At 45.2% G+C, this 10,152-nt stretch overlaps 6 non-coding genes across 6 annotated transcripts; all 6 read left to right on the top strand.

Moving 5' to 3' along the window:
- Window positions 1-2,766: 2,766 nt before the first annotated feature.
- On the top strand, window positions 2,767-2,839 carry TRNAA-AGC (transfer RNA alanine (anticodon AGC)). The gene has a single exon. It is a non-coding gene; the product is annotated as a tRNA-Ala (tRNA).
- Window positions 2,840-3,768: 929 nt separating this feature from the next.
- TRNAA-AGC (transfer RNA alanine (anticodon AGC)) lies at window positions 3,769-3,841 on the top strand. Its single transcript has one exon. It is a non-coding gene; the product is annotated as a tRNA-Ala (tRNA).
- Window positions 3,842-4,270: 429 nt separating this feature from the next.
- TRNAA-AGC (transfer RNA alanine (anticodon AGC)) lies at window positions 4,271-4,343 on the top strand. Its single transcript has one exon. It is a non-coding gene; the product is annotated as a tRNA-Ala (tRNA).
- Window positions 4,344-6,116: 1,773 nt separating this feature from the next.
- On the top strand, window positions 6,117-6,189 carry TRNAA-AGC (transfer RNA alanine (anticodon AGC)). Its single transcript has one exon. It is a non-coding gene; the product is annotated as a tRNA-Ala (tRNA).
- Window positions 6,190-6,617: 428 nt separating this feature from the next.
- On the top strand, window positions 6,618-6,690 carry TRNAA-AGC (transfer RNA alanine (anticodon AGC)). The gene has a single exon. It is a non-coding gene; the product is annotated as a tRNA-Ala (tRNA).
- Window positions 6,691-7,620: 930 nt separating this feature from the next.
- TRNAA-AGC (transfer RNA alanine (anticodon AGC)) lies at window positions 7,621-7,693 on the top strand. Its single transcript has one exon. It is a non-coding gene; the product is annotated as a tRNA-Ala (tRNA).
- The last annotated feature ends 2,459 nt before the right edge of the window (window positions 7,694-10,152 follow it).

Raw genomic sequence — 10,152 nt, 5'->3', positions numbered from 1 at the left:
CTCCCCTGACCACCCCCCCCCCCCCATATCCTCAGGCCCCTCCCCTGACCCCCCTTCCCTTAGGCCCCTCCCCTGACACCCCTTCTGTTAGGCCCCTCCCCTGAGCACCCCCCCCCCATATCCTTAGGCCCCTCCCCTGACCCCCCCTCCCTCAGGCCCCTCCGCTGACACCCCCCTCAGGCCCATCCCCTGAACCCCCCCCCCCCTCAGGCCCCTCTCCTGACTCCCCCCTTCCTTAGGCCCCTCCCCTGACCCTCCTCCCTTAGGCACCCCCCCTCTCCGTACCCGGCAGTAGGTCACCACCAATCAAAGAGCTGTTTGTAAGGTCTCCACCAATCAAAGAGCTGTGTGTATTATATGTTTATTTATGCACGACAGACAGTCAGACAGACAGACAGTTAAATAATCCCTGGTGGGCAGTGTGGAACATTGTTCCTCCCTGTAAAATATTACAAATGAATTTCTTCACCCGGTATTTGTGCAAACAATGATAGTTTTTTTATATATTTTCTGCACCTTATCAGGTACATGGACGTCGATAACAGCCAGTTACAAGAAAGCAGAGTGGTACAGCGGAAGCGTGATGGGTCCATTACCCACAGGTCGATAGAACGAAGCCAGTCTATGCGATCTGGCTTCCTGTATCCTTTAGGTCGGTTTTAATTTATCGCAGATTTAAAGGTGAAGTTTGTTCTTATTTTGCTAAATATTTTTCAAAAAGTGCTTTGGCCTATGTCGAGATAAACATCCAAAACAGCCCAGCGGGGAATTAGCTCACGTGGTAGAACGCTCGCTTAGCATGCGAGAGATAGTGGGATCGATGCCCACATTCTCCAAAGCACATATGGACAAGTTCCATTTTATGTTTATTAGCGTGTATGAATTGAGTAAACATTTGAACGTGTCGAATGTTTTAAACGTTATCAATATATTCACAAGGTTAATCAAAATATTACAAATGAATTTCTTCACCCGGTATTTGTGCAAACAATGATAGTTTTAAATATATTTTCTGCACCTTAGCAGGTACATGGACGTCGATAACAGCCATTTACAAGAAAGCAGAGTGTCACAGCGGAAGCGTGATGGGTCCATTACCCACAGGTCGATGGATCGAAGCCAGTCTATGCGATCTGGCTTCCTGTATCCATTAGGTCGGTTTTAATTTATCGCAGATTTAAAGGTGAAGTTTGTTCTTATTTTGCTAAGTATTTTTCAAACAGTGCTATGGCCTATGACGAGATATCATCCACGACAGCCCAGCGGGGAATTAGCTCAAGTGGTTGAATGCTTGCTTAGCATGCGAGAGGTAGTGGGATCGATGCCCACATTCTCCAAAACAAATATGGATAAGTTCCATTTTTTGTTTGTTAGCGTGTATAAATGGAGTAAACATTTGAACGTGTCGAATGTTTAAAACGTTATCAATATATTCACAAGGTCAATTAAATTATTACAAATGAATTTCTTAACCCGGTATTGATGCAACCAATGATAATTTTTCAATATCTTTACTGCACCTCATCAGGTACATGGACGTCGATAACAGCCATTTACAAGAAAGCAGTGTCACAGCGGAAGCGTGATGGGTCCATTACCCACAGGTCGATGGATCGAAGCCAGTCTATGCGATCTGGCTTCCTGTATCGCTTAGGTCGGTTTTAATTTATCGCAGATTTAAAGGTGAAGTTTGTTCTTATTTTGCTAAGTATTTTTCAAACAGTGCTATGGCCTATGACGAGATATCATCCACGACAGCCCAGCGGGGAATTAGCTCAAGTGGTTGAGTGCTTGCGTAGCATGCGAGAGGTAGTGGGATCGATGCCCACATTCTCCAAAACAAATATGGACAAGTTCCATTTTTTGTTTGTTAGCGTGTATAAATTGAGTAAACATATGAACGTGTCGAATGTTTAAAACGTTATCAATATATTCACAAGGTCAATTAAATTATTACAAATGAATTTCTTAACCCGGTATTGATGCAACCAATGATAATTTTTCAATATCTTTACTGCACCTCATCAGGTACATGGACGTCGATAACAGCCATTTACAAGAAAGCAGTGTCACAGCAGAAGCGTGATGGGTCCATTACTCATAGGTCGATGGATCGAAGCCAGTCTATGCGATCTGGCTTCCTGTATCGCTTAGGTCGGTTTTAATTCATCGCAGATTTAAAGGTGAAGTTTGTTCTTATTTTGCTAAGTATTTTTCAAACAGTGCTATGGCCTATGACGAGATATCATCCACGACAGCTCAGCGGGGAATTAGCTCAAGTGGTTGAGTGCTTGCTTAGCATGCGAGAGGTAGTGGGATCGATGCCCACATTCTCCAAAACAAATATGGACAAGTTCCTTTTTATGTTTGTTAGCGTGTATAAATTGAGTAAACATATAAACGTGTCGAATGTTTAAAACGTTATCAATATATTCACAAGGTCAATTAAATTATTACAAATGAATTTCTTAACCCGGTATTGATGCAACCAATGATAATTTTTCAATATCTTTTCTGCACCTCATCAGGTACATGGACGTCGATAACAGCCATTTACAAGAAAGCAGAGTGTCACAGCGGAAGCGTGATGGGTCCATTACCCACAGGTCGATGGATCGAAGCCAGTCTATGCGATCTGGCTTCCTGTATCGCTTTGGTCGGTTTTAATTTATCGCAGATTTAAAGGTGAAGTTTGTTCTTATTTTGCTAAATATTTTTCAAAAAGTGCTATGGCCTATGTCGAGATATCATCCACGACAGCCCAGCGGGGAATTAGCTCAAGTGGTAGAGCGCTCGCTTAGCATGCGAGAGGTAGTGGGATCGATGCCCACATTCTCCAAAACAAATATGGACAAGTTCCATTTTTTGTTTGTTAGCGTGTATAAATGGAGTAAACATATGAACGTGTCGAATGTTTAAAACGTTATCAATATATTCACAAGGTCAATTAAATTATTACAAATGAATTTCTTAACCCGGTATTGATGCAACCAATGATAATTTTTCAATATCTTTACTGCACCTCATCAGGTACATGGACGTCGATAACAGCCATTTACAAGAAAGCAGTGTCACAGCAGAAGCGTGATGGGTCCATTACCCATAGGTCGATGGATCGAAGCCAGTCTATGCGATCTGGCTTCCTGTATCGCTTAGGTCGGTTTTAATTTATCGCAGATTTAAAGGTGAAGTTTGTTCTTATTTTGCTAAGTATTTTTCAAACAGTGCTATGGCCTATGACGAGATATCATCCACGACAGCTCAGCAGGGAATTAGCTCAAGTGGTTGACTGCTTGCTTAGCATGCGAGAGGTAGTGGGATCGATGGCCACATTCTCCAAAACAAATATGGACAAGTTCCTTTTTATGTTTGTTAGCGTGTATAAATTGAGTAAACATATAAACGTGTCGAATGTTTAAAACGTTATCAATATATTCACAAGGTCAATTAAATTATTACAAATGAATTTCTTAACCCGGTATTAATGCAACCAATGATAATTTTTCAATATCTTTTCTGCACCTCATCAGGTACTTGGACGTCGATAACAGCCATTTACAAGAAAGCAGAGTGTCACAGCGGAAGCGTGATGGGTCCATTACCCACAGGTCGATGGATCGAAGCCAGTCTATGCGATCTGGTTTCTTGTATTGCTTTGGTCGGTTTTAATTTATCGCAGATTTAAAGGTGAAGTTTGTTCTTATTTTGCTAAGTATTTTTCAAACAGTGCTATGGCCTATGACGAGATATCATCCACGACAGCCCAGCGGGGAATTAGCTCAAGTGGTAGAGCGCTCGCTTAGCATGCGAGAGGTAGTGGGATCGATGCCCACATTCTCCAAAACAAATATGGACAAGTTCCATTTTTTGTTTGTTAGCGTGTATAAATTGAGTAAACATATGAACGTGTCGAATGTTTAAAACGTTATCAATATATTCACAAGGTCAATTAAATTATTACAAATGAATTTCCTAACCCGGTATTGATGCAACCAATGATAATTTTTCAATATCTTTTCTGCACCTCATCAGGTACATGGACGTCGATAACAGCCATTTACAAGAAAGCAGAGTGTCACAGCGGACGCGTGATGGGTCCATTACCCATAGGTCGATGGATCGAAGGCAGTCTATGCGATCTGGCTTCCTGTATCGCTTAGGTCGGTTTTAATTTATCGCAGATTTAAAGGTGAAGTTTGTTCTTATTTTGCTAAATATTTTTCAAAAAGTGCTATGGCCTATGTCGATATATCATCCACGACAGCCCAGCGGGGAATTAGCTCAAGTGGTAGAGCGCTCGCTTAGCATGCGAGAGGTAGTGGGATCGATGCCCACATTCTCCAAAACAAATATGGACAAGTTCCATTTTTTGTTTGTTTAGCGTGTATAAATTGAGTAAACATATGAACGTGTCGAATGTTTAAAACGTTATCAATATGTAGTGGTGGTATTGACGTGCGCCGACTGTGACAGTGATGGATCACGGGGCGGCGCGGGGTGCGGGGTTGGGCACGCGTTGTGGGCGTGGTGTGGACGCGCGCGCCGGGAGTGACAGATGACGGGGCGGCGCGGCGTGAGTGGTGAGGCACGATGAGATGGGGGAAAAGAGGATCGTAGCCAGCGCCCAGCGATTGGTCGAATAAGTGGGTGCTCGCAGCGACGTCCGCAGGTGGGGTATAAAGGGGGACGCGCGAGAGCACTCGGGGGGAGTTACCCAGTTGAAGAGCTGAAGACCTAGTGCCACGAGACCCCTAGTCCCGCCGTCCTTGTGGGGACCGGGGCCCTGTGTGGCTCGGAGGCGAGGCTGTGGGACCCGGGGTCCGACGCCCCCGTGGGTCGGGCTGGGGACCCACAGTCGAGACGGATACCCCGGGCAGGGAGTGTCCCGAGTAGCTCAGTGGCGTTAGTCGCCGAGTAGCTAAGTGGATGTTGGTCATCCGAGTAGCTCAGTGGCGTTAGTCGCCGAGTAGCTAAGTGGATGTTGGTCATCCGAGTAGCTCAGTGGCGTTAGTCGCCGAGTAGCTAAGTGGGTGTTTGTCACCCGAGATACTAAGTGGATGTTGGTCATCCGAGTAGCTCAGTGGGCGTTAGTCGCCAAGTAGCTAAGTGGGTGTTTGTCACCCGAGATACTAAGTGGGTGTTTGTCACCCGAGATACTAAGTGGGTGTTTGTCACCCGAGATACAAAGTAGGTGTTAGTCACCTGTGAACGAGTTTGATAAAATAAAGAGTGTGTTACCCGTGAAGTCGTCTCCCGCCGAGTTACTACATTACAAATATATTCACAAGGTCAATTAAATTATTACAAATGAATTTCTTAACCCGGTATTGATGCAACCAATGATAATTTTTCAATATCTTTACTGCACCTCATCAGGTACATGGACGTCGATAACAGCCATTTACAAGAAAGCAGAGTGTCACAGCGGAAGCGTGATGGGTCCATTACCCACAGGTCGATGGATCGAAGCCAGTCTATGCGATCTGGCTTCCTGTATCGCTTTGGTCGGTTTTAATTTATCTCAGATTTAAAGGTGAAGTTTGTTCTTATTTTGCTGAATATTTTTCAAAAAGTGCTATGGCCTATGTCGAGATATCATCCACGATAGCCCAGCGGGGAATTAGCTCAAGTGGTAGAGCGCTTGCTTAGCATGCGAGAGGTAGTGGGATCGATGCACACATTCTCCAAAACAAATATGGACAAGTTCCTTTTTTTGTTTGTTAGCGTGTATAAATTGAGTAAACATATGAACGTGTCGAATGTTTAAAACGTTATCAATATATTCACAAGGTCAATTAAATTATTACAAATGAATTTCCTAACCCGGTATTGATGCAACCAATGATAATTTTTCAATATCTTTTCTGCACCTCATCAGGTACATGGACGTCGATAACAGCCATTTACAAGAAAGCAGAGTGTCACAGCGGACGCGTGATGGGTCCATTACCCATAGGTCGATGGATCGAAGCCAGTCTATGCGATCTGGCTTCCTGTATCGCTTAGGTCGGTTTTAATTTATCGCAGATTTAAAGGTGAAGTTTGTTCTTATTTTGCTAAATATTTTTCAAAAAGTGCTATGGCCTATGTCGAGATATCATCCACGACAGCCCAGCGGGGAATTAGCTCAAGTGGCAGAGCGCTCGCTTAGCATGCGAGAGGTAGTGGGATCGATGCCCACATTCTCCAAAGCAAATATGGACAATTCCATTTTTTGTTTGTTAGCATGTATACATTGAGTAAACATATGAACGTGTCGAATGTTTAAAACGTTATCAATATGTTCACAAGGTCAATTAAATTATTACAAATGAATTTCTTAACCCGGTATTGATGCAACCAATGATAATTTTTCAATATCTTTACTGCACCTCATCAGGTACATGGACGTCGATAACAGCCATTTACAAGAAAGCAGAGTGTCACAGCGGACGCGTGATGGGTCCATTACCCACAGGTCGATGGATCGAAGCCAGTCTATGCGATCTGGCTTCCTGTATCGCTTAGGTCGGTTTTAATTTATCGCAGATTTAAAGGTGAAGTTTGTTCTTATTTTGCTAAGTATTTTTCAAACAGTGCTATGGCCTATGTCGAGATATCATCCACGACAGCCCAGCGGGGAATTAGCTCAAGTGGCAGAGCGCTCGCTTAGCATGCGAGAGGTAGTGGGATCGATGCCCACATTCTCCAAAGCAAATATGGACAATTCCATTTTTTGTTTGTTAGCATGTATAAATTGAGTAAACATATGAACGTGTCGAATGTTTAAAACGTTATCAATATATTCACAAGGTCAATTAAATTATTACAAATGAATTTCCTAACCCGGTATTGATGCAACCAATGATAATTTTTCAATATCTTTTCTGCACCTCATCAGGTACATGGACGTCGATAACAGCCATTTACAAGAAAGCAGAGTGTCACAGCGGACGCGTGATGGGTCCATTACCCATAGGTCGATGGATCGAAGGCAGTCTATGCGATCTGGCTTCCTGTATCGCTTAGGTCGGTTTTAATTTATCGCAGATTTAAAGGTGAAGTTTGTTCTTATTTTGCTAAATATTTTTCAAAAAGTGCTATGGCCTATGTCGAGATATCATCCACGACAGCCCAGCAGGGAATTAGCTCAAGTGGTAGAGCGCTCGCTTAGCATGCGAGAGGTAGTGGGATCGATGCCCACATTCTCCAAAACAAATATGGACAAGTTCCTTTTTTTGTTTGTTAGCGTGTATAAATTGAGTAAACATATGAACGTGTCGAATGTTTAAAACGTTATCAATATATTCACAAGGTCAATTAAATTATTACAAATGAATTTCCTAACCCGGTATTGATGCAACCAATGATAATTTTTCAATATCTTTTCTGCACCTCATCAGGTACATGGACGTCGATAACAGCCATTTACAAGAAAGCAGAGTGTCACAGCGGACGCGTGATGGGTCCATTACCCATAGGTCGATGGATCGAAGCCAGTCTTTGCGATCTGGCTTCCTGTATCGCTTAGGTCGGTTTTAATTTATCGCAGATTTAAAGGTGAAGTTTGTTCTTATTTTGCTAAATATTTTTCAAAAAGTGCTATGGCCTATGTCGAGATATCATCCACGACAGCCCAGCGGGGAATTAGCTCAAGTGGCAGAGCGCTCGCTTAGCATGCGAGAGGTAGTGGGATCGATGCCCACATTCTCCAAAACAAATATGGACAATTCCATTTTTTGTTTGTTAGCATGTATAAATTGAGTAAACATATGAACGTGTCGAATGTTTAAAACGTTATCAATATGTTCACAAGGTCAATTAAATTATTACAAATGAATTTCTTAACCCGGTATTGATGCAACCAATGATAATTTTTCAATATCTTTACTGCACCTCATCAGGTACATGGACGTCGATAACAGCCATTTACAAGAAAGCAGAGTGTCACAGCGGACGCGTGATGGGTCCATTACCCACAGGTCGATGGATCGAAGCCAGTCTATGCGATCTGGCTTCCTGTATCGCTTTGGTCGGTTTTAATTTATCGCAGATTTAAAGGTGAAATTTGTTCTTATTTTGCTAAATATTTTTCAAAAAGTGCTATGGCCTATGTCGAGATATCATCCACGACAGCCCAGCGGTTAATTAGCTCATGTGGTAGAGCGCTTGCTTAGCATGCGAGAGATAGTGGGATCGATGCCCACATTCTCCAAAGCACATATGGACAAGTACCATTTTTTGTTTGTTAGCGTGTATAAATTTAGTAAACATATGAACGTGTCGAATGTTTAAAACGTTATCAATATATTCACAAGGTCAATAAAATTATTAGAAATGAATTTCTTAACCCGGTATTGATGCAACCAATGATATTTTTTCAATATCTTTTCTGCACCTCATCAGGTACATGGACGTCGATAACAGCCATTTACAAGAACGCAGAGTGTCACAGCGGAAGCGTGATGGGTCCATTACCCACAGGTCGATGGATCGAAGCCAGTCTATGTGTAGTGGTGATACGCGCTGGGTGTATACGTCGTGTGCCAGCGCGTATGTACGGGTGTGTGTGTGGTGACGCGCGCTGACGGGGAGGAGCAGGCGTCAGTGCGCGGGTGGGGGTAGTGCTGCTGATTGGCTGTGTGCCGGTGACGCGCTGAGAGGGAGTGATCGGGTGGCAGCGCGGTGTGATTGGTCGGGGAGTGGAAACACGCGCTGGGCGGAACCGGATCGTAGAGATAGCGCGTGGTGATTGGGTAACTGAGGAGCGGTGCCGACGTTGAGGTCCGCATCCGCTCCGTCTCCCGGGAAGAAGAGATATATAAGGTGATGCACAGAGGAGTAGGGGGCAGAAGTGGAACCATCTAAGAATGAAGACGAAGGTGCAGAGATAGAGCCCGGAGAGGAGAGTAAAGGAGAGTAATGGAGAGTAGAGGAGAGTAAGGTATAGTGTGTAGCCAGAGAGAGAGAACGGTCTACACGAGCTGAGTAATGTATAGTGTGTAGCCAGAGAGAGAGAACGGTCTACACGAGCTGAGTAATGTATAGTGTGTAGCCAGAGAGAGAGAACGGTCTACACGAGCTGAGTAATGTATAGTGTGTAGCCAGAGAGAGAGAACGGTCTACACGAGCTGAGTAATGTATAGTGTGTAGCCAGAGAGAGAGAACGGTCTACACGAGCCGAGTATGCATACGGTGTAGCCAGAGAGAGAGAAAGGTCTACACGAGCCGAGTATGCATACGGTGTAGCCAGAGAGAGATGCAAAGTCTACACGAGGCGAGTGGAGAGTGTAGCAGAGGCGCAGAGTCTACACGAGACGAGAGAAGAGTGTAGCCGAGGCGCGGAGTCTACACGAGGCACAGAGAGCCAGCAGCACAGAATCTAAGAGAGTCAAGAGAAGCGTAGGGCGGAGAGAAGAGGTCACGAGTTGTACCGTTGTATGGTGACCGCATTGTGAAGAAGAGAGGCCACGCGTTGTATCGTTACAAGTCAAGATTTAATAAAAGAAGTGTGTTCCCGTCAAGGAGTTTCCTGCCGTCATTTTCCAATACTTCATCTGGCGTCAGAAGTGAAACGGGCTTCCAAGCATGGAGACAAGGAAGACCCGTAGGACCCACGGGATTGACCGCGAGGAAAACCTGGACGACTCGGGGCCGCTGGTGGCGGGGGGTGAGGAGGAGGACTTGCCCACGCTACAGGATCCGTCGACGGCGCCGGCCGAGCGACCGGGGATCGACGCCGGGCTTCGTGAGGCGCACTCCCGACTGGCGGAGCTGCTGCTCGCCGCCGCGTCCATCTTGGCGGAGATCAGCTCGTCGGGAGGAGCGGGGACGGTGGGGGACATTTTACAAGGTCGCCACGCAGATTCCCGCCAAAACGAATGGGGGATTCCCGCCATTGCGCCTGGGCCTACTTTTGGCGGGAACGGCGAGCGCCACGTGGTGGTGGGTTCCCAAGCGCGCGCATCGACGTCATCAGCGCGGGAGGGGGTCCGCCATTTTACGTCTGCTGCTGGAGCCGCCATCTTACACACCGACGGAGAGGCGGAGAGGAACCACGAGGCGGATGACTTCATTTTTCAGCAGCGTCTGCCCACGTTGTCAGCCTTCAAGGCGGAAGGCGGAGACTGGGGCCAATTTCAGCGAAGGTTTTTGGCGCATCAAGAGATGTCA

Source organism: Lampetra planeri, chromosome 16 (genome assembly GCF_965212315.1).
Source record: "Lampetra planeri chromosome 16, kcLamPlan1.2.h2, whole genome shotgun sequence".
NCBI lineage: Eukaryota > Metazoa > Chordata > Hyperoartia > Petromyzontiformes > Petromyzontidae > Lampetra > Lampetra planeri.
This window is presented reverse-complemented; position numbering and strand designations above follow the sequence as displayed.